General features: G+C 37.8%; 1 long non-coding RNA gene across 3 annotated transcripts in view; it reads right to left on the reverse strand.

Annotated features, from left to right (window-relative positions):
* Positions 1-14,491, reverse strand: part of LOC111932151 (uncharacterized) — a 287,756-nt gene that overhangs the window by 101,922 nt on the left and 171,343 nt on the right. For all 3 annotated transcript variants that reach the window (XR_015289000.1, XR_002865972.2, XR_015288998.1), the window contains one exon: positions 7,462-7,514. This is a non-coding gene — a long non-coding RNA (uncharacterized LOC111932151). The remainder of the gene's footprint in view (positions 1-7,461; positions 7,515-14,491) is intronic.

Here is a 14,491-nt window from a genome sequence, read left to right on the forward strand (position 1 = left end):
GCAGCTGAGTAAATACCACTGATAAATAATGTCAATATTGGCTTTGACAATGAGTTAAAAGCATCACCAGTTTCAAAGCTGTTCCATTACTGAGATATGACAATAGAAAAGTGTAATTTTAAACTTTTATTTTATTGTTTTCCCTTCTTTATCTACTCTCTGATACAAAATCAAATCACACACTCTTTTTTTCCTTAGGAGTATTACTGTTATACATAGCGCATCATACATTAAACTCTCGGTCTGCTGTGTCAAAGTGAATGAACAAGACTGACACATTTAAACAAATCAGAGGTTACTCTTAGAGGCTTTGTACAGATCATCCATACTTCATCAATTCTGCAAGTCAGCATGCATAGACAGGGATTTATATTCTACTAGCTTCTGTAAAACCAAAAGTGAATAAAAAGAAAACCCTTCAGTTTTTTTGCCAGCCTTTTGTTTCTCATTTCTTCTCATCTTCTGAGATCACATTCCACATTTGGTATTTTATCCTTAACTTTTTCCTGTAACTTTCTGTCCCAGGGGCAGGAGGGAAAGGGTGAGACCTTTTGTAAATGTGTTCAAGAGCTCAAGAGCTTATGAGGTTTGACCACTACAATTCCATTTGGGAAAAGTACACTTACATAAAATGGCAATAGCATTTGTATTAAATATCAGAATACAGCACTAAGGTTAATTTTCTTATGTTAAGTATCAGCACTGTTGTTAATTAATGTTGCAGAAAATTGGTATCTATCACATTCCAAACATTACATCATTTATCAATAACTAAAGGAAATACATGGAGTTAATTTCCAAAGGAATCCATAATCTATAGGTTTTCAGAATCAAACAATGGATAGGTATTGAAGTAAGCAAGGAATTTGTATCTCATAGACAAATTAAAGATTCATAAGGGATATCAACCCTTATTTTTTGAAGGTAGAGACTGTTTCCTCATGTCAGAAGAAAAATAAGAGCTACATTGACTTAACTCCATGGGAGTGACTGGCACAAGGTTATATTATAAAACCAGAGAAACTTTGTCAGAAGAAAATTATCAGATAAATGCCAGTCTAGTTTTGGAGAGATAAAGTGCTATTTAATATTTTTCTTTCCCTAAAGATCTGTAAAAAGGTAAGACACATATATAAGAAGAATATCAGCTTATCTGGACCACAAATCCCCACTTTGAAAAATCCAATGTCTTTCAGAACTTTAATGAATATTCTTGTCTGCACCTTTGAGATTTTAAAGACAATGTGTTTGAGGACTTTACTAAGAAAGATATCTGGTTCTTCATGATTTTCTCTAAAATCTCGAAGGGTTTGAATGCCATATAATAAAGTTTAAAAAAACAAAGAAAAAGTTAACTAAACAACCAAAGTAGAAAGAGAAGCATCAGGTACTGAAATCTTTGTTTTCAACTTCTTGCCTTCTAGAGTTAATGGAGAGAGTAATGTATTTCTGTTCAAGATTTCTGAGACAACCACCTGCACTAAAAGGGCAACGCAGAACACAGTATTACACAAGGACAGTGAATTCACACCATAAAGCACAAACCACTCACATGTAGAAGCAGTCATTTGCCCTTGTGCTCCAAATTTCTGGAGGTACCAAATAAGCAGACCAAGTCCTCTATTTTCTGTTTGGAGAAAGCTTCTGGTGGAAAGAGGACTCAATCAGATTGACAGCCCACCAGGAGGACAATCCTCCAAAATATCTTCACTCAGGAGGAGACTTGGACAACTACTCATATATGACTATTTACTAAGCAAATCCATCCCTTATTTCTCCAATGGTGATTTTTTTGCTTGGTTACCTAAATTTGGAGTTTTAGATGGGTTATTTTCTTCATCTCCTCCCTTTTAAGGCAAAAAGGAATAGAGTTGAGACAGGGGCAGACATCCTCTTTACTAGCAGTGTGTTGGGAGTATTAGCATTTGTCTAGCAGAGAGGCACCCAGTCCCTATCCAGGCAGCATTTCTAGATTTTTGAGTTATGTGACGGTGCAATGGGGATCTAAAATCATTAATTTAGAGAGATTCCAGCATGCAGAAGACAATATGAGTCAAGAGTTCTCATCATTTTTAATTAGGCCCCTAAATTCCATTTGTATCTTGTTTTAAGGGCCTATGTTCTTTTCAGACTATGAAGTCATTAAGAAGTACTTACGTTTTCAGCATTAACAAATATGATTTTAAACTCTGACCCTAAATTATCTCAATAGATCTCTTAATCTAGATTTGGAAATTCCTCCTTGACTTATGCCTTCTTCACTCTTCTCTAATTAGCAGTGCAGTCATGCTATTGATGAAAAGCAGGTTGTTTCTTCATGTGAAGACCATCTGCCAGCACATCACTGCTCCTACCCCAGATGGCAACTTCTTGGTGAAGCTAAGAGGTGCAATTATTCAATTGTTCTACAATCAGACACGCACTTCAATTAGCTACTGATTATTACAACGGTAGTATTATGCTACTTACTGTTCCATTTGCCAAGATATTCTGTGTGATCTTTGCACTGTTAAGATTCAACAAGTTTACCATGTTGTTTAAGCATTTAAAAAGACAAACTGCTTAAAGGGTTTATCAACTCAGAAAGCAAAAGTAATTTAATTTTGCCTAAACACTAACTAGTTCCAGTATAACTGTAAGTGCTTGATTGTCTGTAAAATATTAGGGCCAGAACTCTCTGTTTGAAAGGACGTGTATCCTGAGAAGAGAGCTATAATGAAGCTTAGCAAACATTTTTGCAAGTCACACAACCGAGAAAATGAAGCAGACCAAAGTAGGTCTGGAAGTAGTAAAACTATTTCTAATTTAAATTTTAATTAACTCAAGCACCACTGTCAGCCAGTCACAGCATTTAGCTGTTATATTTATGAGAGGGGAAAAATAGCCTTTGTGTTATTAGCTTTAACATTCTCCTCTATGTCCTCCCTTTGCAGTCAGCCTGAGCTGCCATTTGGACTTTTCCATGAGGGTGGGAGACAGCCAAATCCCTGCTCCTGGCTACAGCAAAGGGCCATGTGTGCACATGGACTCTGCAACGCATTTAAACTCTTATGAGGAAAAGAGAAAAAAACCTGAATCTCTACAAAGTCAGTATCCTGCTTCAAGTTTGCAGAAGGTTTGTAACTGAGCAGAGGTGAACAGCATTGCTGTTTGCCACCTCACAGCACTGGTAAGACAGAAAAGCACAGAAGCATTTGAGAGAGGTTTTAAAGTTCTGATGAAGACAAATCATTCCACCTCCAGGATCAGAACTGCCGCAAAAATACAGATACAGCTCTGAGGAATTTCTCCCATTATTGTAGGTTAGGGTATTTTATGCAACTTCTTGTAACATATATTTAGAACTGTCTTTTAGAACTACCACTTTCTGATTCTAAAAAAAACCTGATATTATTCCTATTTTGAGGCTAAATATGTTTCCCATCATAATAATTTTTTGTGGAGTAATGAAGAGAATGCAACCTTAGGTGTCTAATTAGTTCTCTTAGCCCATATAATCTGTGCTCAGACAGACCTGCAGTGCTACACTGGATTTTAGCAAGGGCCACTGCGTATAGCTGAAGATAAAAGCAGGTCATATGAACAACACAAAAAGCCTAAGATTACCTTGTACAGATTTGCTGAGACATGAGAGTAGAGAGCTGAGCTCTCCACCAGTCCTCTCATCAGCTACCCAGCATGTGTGGCCACATCGGGTGACACAGCAGTATGGCTCATTTGTTCACACTGGAACTGAATTTTCCCTGGCAGCTATGGGAACTGTAACTACTTCATTTTTCAAGTGACAGCCTTTCACATACTGAAAAAAACCCCAACGATTTCATCGTAATAATAATTATACACTATATTTACCTTGCTGGAGATTTCCATATAAAATATAGGTGACTTTATAGTTACACATTCATTTATTCAAACACAGAATAAAGAAGGCTGAGGTGTACTGAGATGCAGTGCCCCAAAGGAGAGATTGGGAAACTTGAAGTTACCAACATTAATTCTTGTGCTTCTCTTTTTGATACAGTTTCTGAGTGAGTGCTGGTTTTACAAGAGTTTTACAGTACAAAGTACTTTATTCAGGTCACCACTGTTCACCATTTCTTTCAGTTCCACTGTGGGCTGGGTGTTACTCATTGCACACTATCCAAATGCCACTTGGGCTACAAAATTTGGGTGTTTCTTCTGGCTTTCCACTGGGAACGTAGCCCAGAGAGAGAAAAGATGAGACCAAATGAAAATTGTATTTCTAAGTTTATTGTCAAAATCCAAACAAACAAGCCCCACAAACCCTATCTAAGCAAATACTATCAATTTGTGTGGTTAAAGAGCATGTTACAAAGATAACCTTAAATTTTAAACCTAGGACTCATTCTCCTTTTATTTTATATGCAAGTGGTGGGTTATAGATAAACTTGAAAGAAAATACACTTAAAAGTGAACAGTAGTTTTATCCCACAAAAGAATACACAAAACCTAAACAATCTTAAGTATCTACCTCAAAGATGTACATAAAAATAATGTTTCTAGATTTACAGCAGTGACTTTGTGTTTTAAAGCTATATATAGACAGCCATATCATTTACATTATGAAAGTCTCAGATTATTCCTCAGTAAAATCTCAAAGTCTTAAATCAATAAACATTATAGCCATTTTTAGGAGTTACTAAATACTTATTCCAATACTACTTCCAATACTTATTAAACCTCCCAGTGGGAGAGAATATTTGTGATGGCTCCTATCAGTCTGTGCACTATTTATACTGCTAATGGACACTGAAGACTGGCAGAAATTCAGTCAGCTGAAACAAGTTTTCTTTTTACTATTTGTTGATTAAGCTCAACCAAGTCTGTGATTTTATTTTTTTTAGCTCCTAGTCCCAGATGGACAGCCTCTGGGTCTCTTTTGCTTGCTTCTTCTAAGTCATCCCTTACTGCTTGTAAGGGCTGCCAGTTACAATAGGGTTTGTCCCCCCCTGCTCTAAAAGAGTTTGTCCCGATGACTGTCATGAGACAAGCTCTCTTACATCCTGTTACATTATTTTTGGCATAGAGGCCACACAACACCAGTGCTTTGGGAGAAATCACCAGAGAAACCTCAAGGACAGATCACTGAATCCAAATTCCTTCTATAGTTGTTTAGACTTCTCAAGGGAGCATATGTGATCTAACTGATCTCTGAGTTCTTTTCCAGGTGCTCTCCTGGAGAGATATTTTTATCTGTACAAACATGGGCTTTCTGCAGAGATATTCACTTGCCAGATGCCCTTGATACATTTTGGTATCCAAATATACTCAAGTTTATATCATGAGAACTTACAATGCTCAGTCCTCTGACCTTAGTATTATAAAGATACAACACACCCATGTGGACAGATTTGCTGACCCCTTATAAGAATGAAGTTTGATGTATACTTGTGATAATTTTAAACTAATATTTCCTGTAAAGATTCGCATTTCAAATCCACCAGGCAATGTAATAAATTGTTTCATACTTTTTCAGGTTGAATTTCAGTGGCAGTTAAGAAAATGCTCAGCAATTTTTTAGGAATTGGACTCCACAGTGCTGTTCAGCTACTGGTGATGAATAGCCCAAATTTACTGCGAAGTCAAAGTTTTCAAAAATTATCTTAGCATATTGATGGTAACATATTAATGTTTGAAGGTTTCTGAGACTAATAATAATAACAAATGTCCAGTGAATGGCTGAGCACCCTTTCCTTCAAGAAGTAGACTTCAAGGGAACAGAGCTCTGAACAGCTCATGGGCTCCTTTTCCCCCAGACACAGTAACTCCAGTAGTGAAATATCTTGGCCTGACTGCAAAGTAGAGACAACAGGATGGAAAAACCCCACTGTTCATTGCCAGGACTCCACTACATCATGATGGCAGATGAAATTGAAACAGGACAATCCCATTGTATTCCCATCCATAAATGTAAACATAGGATAAAATATATGTCTTAAATTAATCTCTTGGTCATCCCCTAAAAATGCAGCCCAGAATTTTGCAGGATGCTATCTCTGTCCTACTGCAGTGTGTTGATGAAAGGAAGGGGAAAGCAGTTTCCCTGCTCTGTGAATTTGGACTTGGAGATAAAAAGCAGCCTCCATCCTGCTGAGCTCAGCTGCTGCAACAGCAGAAACTTGTTCTAGACAGAGTGTGCACTCATAATTTATTGTCTCTGTCCCTAAATGCATTACTTGTTGCTCTTTCAATTTTTCCTTTTATAATCCTTTCAGATATTGACCTTCCCTCCAGCAACCATGATCTTGTGTGATCATTCTCACTTGTGTAGACTGAGTATAAAACACTGTTCCATGAAACTGCAGCATTTATCAGCCCTTTTTGCTGGGTACGAGAGTAAAAAGAGGGACAAATGAAGATTTTTGTCCTGCTTTTAAAACAGGAACACAGCAAGATGCAAAACTGAAAAGACAGTGAAACTCCTGTTACCCCAGCATGTCATGATTTTATGAGGAAACCCAGAGCTTTTGGGCTGTCAGGTGGGAAGTATTATATGGGACGCTTTATTCTTGCCTCTGTAATGCTTCTCTGAAACCCTGCACCATCAGGATAATTCCTATTGCCAAAATCCATAGCAAGACCAGTAAAACAGATTTTCAGTCTCTCTTTTCCTCCACCAAAGCCAGAGACCTACAATCTAAGTCTAAGATAGGCCAGGTTTAGACAAGTATAAACAACAGTTCACATTCCAGGGAAAATTGTCTCCATCAAAAAGTCCAAGCAGAAATAAGGATCCTAATTTAAATAAGTTGAACTGCTGTTTTTCCACACAGTGTTATTTTTTAATTCCTTCTTCCTTTAATAGATGCTTGGTGGCCTGTAGCAGGTAGCTGAGTCTGAACATGTTTTTGAAGTGTGTTTACTGCAAGGAAGATGAATAACCAGGAAAAGCTGTACCTTGCCCACCTACATCAGTTCTGTATCTGTCCCAGCATACTTGAACCTTTTATCCCCCACCCCCAACAATCACTGCCAAGCACATCTCTGAAAAGCCATCCTTGTTCTATATTTGTCTGTATTGAAGTGTCATTGTCCTCTATTGATTTTAACTAAGTCTGTAAATAGCTAGCAATTGTGTTCTTCATTACTTAGTTTCATCCATTTATAGTATCATCCATCTGTGATTTTTGTTTTTCCCTTACTTTCTTTCCTATTTTTTACTTCCCTGAGCCAATTTTCTTATTCTAAAACAACGATATGAAGTTAAAATAGCATCAACAAATTTGCACTCAGTGTTTGAAGTATTCCTTATGCACTCTCTACACTGCAAAAAACCTGGAAAAACTTTCTACAGATTATATAGAGTATTTATTATTAAGTTGATTACAGTAACAACATGCACACACTGTTTTTCTTTTTCTCAAGCCACAAAGTCATCATGATGTGAGGCAGAAATCAAAATAGTTTTCCTCAAGCATAGATTTAATCCTTTACTCTTACCTCATGCAGGTCTGTCAGGCAGTACTCTGTGGTATTCATCAGATTTTTTTCACCTGTAAAATATCCCCAGTAAGACAGGATTTTGAAATTTTCCCAGTTTATAAAATGAAAGATGTAGTACTTATTTACATTTAAAAAGATATAAAAAACCAAACTTATTCCTATACAGCTTTTACAGACTGATAAGAGGATCACAAATTTATCAGTGGTGTTGCAAAGTAACTGTCTTGACCTACTTTATAAGGCGCTCCCCAAAAAGATCAAGAAAGTTAAAATCAATAAAGCAAACCAAGAAATCAGGTTCTTCAGAGTAGGAGCTCTAATAATTACTTCATCATTAGAAAAGGAAGTACTGAGCAATGACAAACTAACAAACACCTATCTGACACTCCCTCACATGCTGTCCTGCCCTCTCAGCTTGTTTTGCCCAGCTTCAGTGACTGTTGGGATCTAAGCAAATCTTTCCATGGTTCCAGATGCCTTTCTCTCCACCACACCTGGGACTTTGGCTTCATCTTTCATTTCCTGGGTACTGCCTGCAAAAGAAGCCCTCAGCCCCAGGCTGCTCTGGGCCATGTAGCAGGTGGTCTCCAGCACCACTTCAGCCTTTCCTTAGAGCAGAACAACAAAATTGCAACCATAAAAGGAAAAATAAAAATTCCACCTCTCTAAAAGGAGAGAGATATCTTCATTATTTTGAAAATGAAACATTTATTTTCTTTTTATTTCAAGAGATTTCTTCGCTTTCTTTTACAGAAACCTTGAGTATATTAGAATGCCTTGAAAGGAGAAACAAAACAGTTTTGCCACTTGTAGAAATATTAAAGCTTTTCAGTTCAAGCAAGGTACAAAATAATATACAAATTTTATATGATCTGGAGCTTAAATAAGAAACAGAAAGGAAAGATGGGAAAAGAAATTTTAACTTCTCAGGACATTCAATAGAAACTTCATTAAGAAATCAGTGGCCAAAAACTGAATTTGTACATTAAAGACTCCCAAGAGAAGATCTATAGTTACCAGGAGGTCTGGCTATGCAGGATGGCTGGCCCATTTACTGATTACTTACATGACAAAACAGAAACCTTTGCCCATGTTTTCTCTGGAGGTTTCCCTGCCTCTGCCCAAGACACACACAGAAATACTTTGACACTGGGGTTACAGATAATAAGGCCCATGTCCTTCACCTCCTGTTTAAACCAGGCTGGCTCTGCAGATCAGCTTTTCTTCACCCTGCAAAGACTAGCACCTGAGAAGAGGCACAGCACTGAGCACAGCCTTGACCTATTTTCCGGGGCAGCTAAGCTAGTTTGAAAATCATGTGAAGAATAGGGAAAAAGGCAGAGCTCATGCAGGCTTTACAACAAGGAGTTTCAGGTAGAGGAATGGAAAATGCTAAAAAATTATTTGTATGGTCTTACTAATAAGATGCAGGTTTAAAGGTTGAATGAAGTTATTTTCTTTGGTGGAATAAACTCATTATTATTATAGAAAGTAGAGAACAAGTAAATAAACCAGTATCACTGAGTGGGTGAATAAATATGCAAAACAAAACACACCAAAGTCATGCCTCAGAAATTAATTTGTTCTCACTATGTGCAAAGCAGGTTAATCTCTCCCACATATTTTGTAAAAGCAGTAAATTTTTCCAAGCTTCCACAAGTGCTATGGAATAGCTTTCTAGAAACCAAATAAATCAATCCAATCAGCACCAAATAAGTTCCTCAGTTCTCCATGATCAGTGACAAGGATAGGAGGATGACTTGGATGCAGGACAATCTGACATGGATGTGGATGCAGAGATGGGCAGGCCAGGCAGTGTGGGCTTCCCAGGCTTGGATTCTGGTGAGTAACTCTGGCCATCCCAAGGCAGCTCTGTGCTTCACCCCACTGCTGGTAGGTCTCCTTGTGTTGGGATAAGTAGGGGAATGTGGCTCAGAGATTTCTCTGTGGGAGCTACTCCCAGTCTGGAAGCAGCAGTCTTATCTATTATTCAGATAATGGGCAGCCTGCTAAAGAGTTGAGCAACCAGAAGAGGATTTGTCCGTCAGCACTTTGTATTGGGTTTTCACTGTTGAGTTATAACAAAAAGTTATTTTTGGAAGCCAGAATTTTACTCCTTACCTTTACTTGAAATGAATTTTCATTTCTGTGGTGTAACAAGAAGTTATTTTTGTAAGCAAGAACTTTACTGCTTACTTTTACCTGTTAGTTTTAAGGAATGTGCAGCACAGTTTTATTTTGTTTGTACTGACCCCAAACTGTCTTCTATTTAGAAAGAATGATATTTGAATAGATATTTATATAATAGTTATATAAAAACAAAATGGCAGTAAACAGATAAATTATAAATGAATTTTAATCATTAATATTCACTCAACTAAATGGATCAGTATCTCGAGAACATCGTTATTTTGTGTTCAGCATTTGTATATGACAAGTTTTATTTACTTGTGTACTTGTGTCTGCAAACCCCAGCTGAGTCATGGGGTTTTTATTACCCTGGGGAATGAATAAACATAGAAAAAGATGGTCTCTCAGGAACATTAGAGTCTGAGAAAACACATCAAGTGCAGAGCAGAGGTGCCTAGTGCTCTCTCATGCCTTTCCAGTGTATGAAGAGTAGCTAGAAATTCAGCTAAAAAGTAAGCATGAACCTTCAAAACACACCCAGTATACCATAGGATAGATGGTAAATTTCTGCAAGACATCTGCCCAACAGAAACTTCTAGCAACCAGTAAACCAATGATTATAATTGCAGTATCTCTGCAGATCTGTCCCATGGTCCTTGTTCAGGACCTATTGCTGAGACCCAGCTGGATCCACAGCCAGATCAAAGTGTGGAGGATGCTGTAATAGTTAAATGGAGATGGAATTTCTCATGGAAGTCATGGTTACTGATGTAATTCATAATACATCAATAGTTATCCTGCAGGCATTTTGAGAAAGTAAGTGACTCAGATGACTTCATGTTCCTGAAATGACCTTTCTCATCTCAAGTAAATGCATATCCTTTTATACTTAACCAGTATTTTTAATTACATTTGTTAAATATCATTCCATTCAAGGATTTACCTTTTGAGTGAAATACATATTTTCCTTTCTAAACCATAGTTTACACATTATTGTATTTATGTTCTAGTAGTCCTGGAATTCTATTAAGTGCAACATGAAATTAACATTATTAAGAATCAACATAATGGGGCTTTCTTGATTATTTAAACAATATGTGAAGATATCTTTATCGTAACCCTTAAATTGAAAAATATTCAGCAGAGACATAAATGGTCTCCAAAAGGGCACTGTACAGAAAAATATCTGCTTGCAACTCCAAACCTCTTGAGGCTTGTCCATTCAAACTCCAAAAGTCCAAACACTCAAAAGCTGATGCTAGTATCTATATTCATAATGCTAACCAAGAGAGTAATACTCTTCTATGCTTTTACTTGCGCAGACATTTTGTGAATATAAATCAGCTTTCCAATTTTTCCACCTCTATGTTTTTAGCATTACTTTTTAAAAATGAAATGGAAAGTAAAAATAACCTTGGCCACATTATGCAGTAAATGTAGGCAGACCTCTAGCTTCAGCATGACTCCCTAACAGAAGCTGTCCACTGGTGTCCCTACAAAGACCTTTTTGCACAATCAGCTTAAATTAATAAAGACATACGATGCATTAAGCCATGCACATTACACTGAACAGTGGTTCAGGCTTGAAAGAGCCTAATGGTGAATAAAGTTTCCCACCAGCTGTTTTTGTGTTGTTTTGTGCTCTCATTTGAGCTATTACATAATGTGTTGAGATGAAAAATTGGCATGTAGAGGTATAGCGGTTTGTTTTCTAGAGACAAAGCAGTTTATTATTTTAGTTCATATTCACAGAATAAAGAAGAACTTTAGATCAAATCAAAAAACAAAGGAAGGTATGGCAAATGACATCACAGACCATCACTTTCAGGAAGTATTCCTAAAATATAAAGACATATCTTCATCATGGCAGTCATAATTTATGATAGATCAAAATCAACATTCTTCTGCCTGAATTACCATAGTCTAAAGTCATTATGTACTCACTTACTGCAGCACATGAAAAGGAGAGAAGAAAAAATAATAACTGATATGTTTCATAGTATTTTTTGCTCCAGAAATATCCAGTGAATGATAAAATGTGTGTGCAGTATTGAATCAGAGGAATAAACGAGTGTGAATGCACACACACAAGATTTATTGCAACAGCACTAATGTTTTGTCCATTGTATACTTGTGCACACAGAAATGCAATATACTCTGAGGTGAAAAAAGGAAACACAACAATTAGCAGACATGGAAAGTGCTCCAATGATCAGACTCTCACTGAGTTATATAGAAATGGGCTGGAGTATCACCAGCTGGTTTTGACAAGCTTTGCTGCTGCTTAGGAAAAAGGCTGAATGTCTCCTTCCAGAAGAAAATTGATAAGATGGCATATTCTGGAAAGAGTTAAGTTTTACTTCTCCTTTGCATGGACTACCTCAAGTAGTTTTCTCCTTGCTATGCAAAATTCTGTGGATCCCACTTCTTTCTCCACAGTGGAAAGGGAAGATGAATATCTGACTTTGATGGTTGGACTTAATGATCTTAAAGGACTTTTCCAACCTTAATGACTCTGTCATTCCATGATCTAAATTTAGTGTTGCAAAATTCACTAGTGGCCCAGCATTGTGAGGTCTGTCATGGTTTAACTCTGGCTGGTAATTAAGCTCCACACAGGAACTAACTCATTCCCACCACACCAAGATGGGGGAGTCAATGAGCAGGGTTAAAGTTAGAAAATTTGTGGGTGAGGTAAAGGCAGTTCAGTAGGTAAAGGAAAAGCTGTGCACACAAACAAAGCCACACAAGGCACTCATCCACCATTCCCATGGGCAGGCCGGTGTTCAGCATCTCCAGGACAGCCAGGGCTCCACCACACCTAGCGGTGCCTTGGGAAGACAAACACTGTCACTTCAGACATCCCCCCTTCCCCTTTCTTCCCCCAGGTTTGTGTGCTGAGAGTGACACTGTGTGGTGTGGGATGTCCCTGGGGACAGCTGGGGGCAGCTGTCCTGGCTGTGTCCCCTCCCAGCTCCTTGTGCACCTCCGTTCTCCTCACTGGTAGGGCTGTGTGGGTGCAGGAAAGGCCTTGACTCTGTGTGAGCACATGGCAAAAACAGCCTGGAATTACCAGCATTGTGTCCAGCACAAATCCAAAGCATAACCCCATGATACATACTGTGAAGAAAATTAGCCCAGCATATATAACCAGCACGTAGTAACAGATTTTCACATCAGAATGTTTTGGCTACACAACTCACTCACAACAAAGTGTTCAGCTTCCACAGTGGTAAAACCATAAAAGATGAAAACAAAATCTTCTGTGGGCATTACTTGAGCCTTTCATTGGGAAGACTCAAGAGATTTCAGCCTTTGGTCATTGAAATGGGACTTTACCACCGTATACTTTCATTACTGTAATGTCCATGGAAGACATATGACATTCAGAATGAAAACCAAATCTATTTTTGATAAGAAGACCAAGAGCTAGAACCATTAGTAAGTAGAAAGGCCCAAGAGGATGGAACTGCCACAATAAATTAACCTAATCATGAGGGAAGTGAAAAAATTTATTCTTAATGTTGTCTAATCTTAGCATATATGTGTTTTGCCTAGAGATGACTTTGGGCTCAGTCTCAGAGTCTGTAAGAACACATGCATAACACAGGCTTTTGAGACAGGGAGATGCAGAGAAGTTGTCCAGAATTTACAGTGGGGTTTAAATTAAACACAAAGCAATTTTAATGGGATCCTTGGAACTGGTTATCCCTTTGGAAGAATATCACAAACAGGAAAGATGAATTTGCTGCCCATTCACACTCTCCTAAGCATAGATTCTGAGGTGAAACAAAACCAGTGATTCAATTTCTCTTCCTCACAGGTAAGAAGTCCAAATGATCTGCATGGTCTATGTTTGTGCATAAGTAAAGATTTTCAGTATAGCTAAAAGTTACCACTGGAAGAAAGTTTACGTCCAAAATCAGTGGAGAAACACTATCCAAGTAGAGATTATCTGTGACCTCATTTCCTGGGAGTTATAATTTGTTTCAGATCTTTGAATACTGATAGGGGTGAGAACACCCAGAGTCAGGCAGAGTGAGATGACACTTTTTCAAAATAAAGAGGTCAGAAATTCTTCAACATCAATTTCTATGTACTCAACACCCTCTTTTCTATTTTTAAGCACCAGGCAGGCAGGCATTTACTGGTAACACATCCACACAGGTTTCCTTGGCATCCCTCAAATCCTTGCAGCACTATTATATGTGAATGCTGCAATTTTCCATCAATGGAGAAACTACTCTGTTTCCACTCCCTGTAATTTTGTACCCTCAGAAGATACTTTTGTTGACTGACAAACATCTACTTCTTCCTTTTGCTGCACTGGGATTGGAAGTCTGTGGCTCATAACAGTTAATATACCTGACTTTCCTTCTTATACAATTAAAAAGAAGTCACATGGAAGAACAACGTTGTGCAAGGCAGGTCTGGTTTTAAAATACAAAATCCCAGGAAAGAGGAATATGGAGAAGTACTTCAGCATCTTACTTTAAATTCAGCCCTGTAAAAGCTCACATGAAATATTCATACTTTAATGTCCACAAAGTAGTTTAATCTGATCTGCAGAATCACAACACTGGCAGTATAATATGTCCCATGGTCGTACAAAATGCTGAAGTGAGCAGAATACGCCCATTTTCCTCTGCCAGAAAAATTCTGACTTGCAGGCATTGGTACAAAGCACTCACTAAACACCCTGTATAACTATTTAATATATGTGCCCTCCAGAAATGCTGAAGGCCTTTCTCCTTAGGTGTCTGTCTCTGATCCTAGCAACAGACACTGTCTCTTTGTTCAGTGACCTTATGAATATAAGTACTGAGAGCCAGATAAATTGCTAGCAGCATCACAGTCTTTAGTGAAGGCCAGTGATTCTACAAATTTCATCCTAAAC

This window comes from Cyanistes caeruleus, chromosome 7 (assembly GCF_971803275.1).
Source record: "Cyanistes caeruleus chromosome 7, bCyaCae1.hap1.1, whole genome shotgun sequence".
Classification (NCBI taxonomy): domain Eukaryota; kingdom Metazoa; phylum Chordata; class Aves; order Passeriformes; family Paridae; genus Cyanistes; species Cyanistes caeruleus.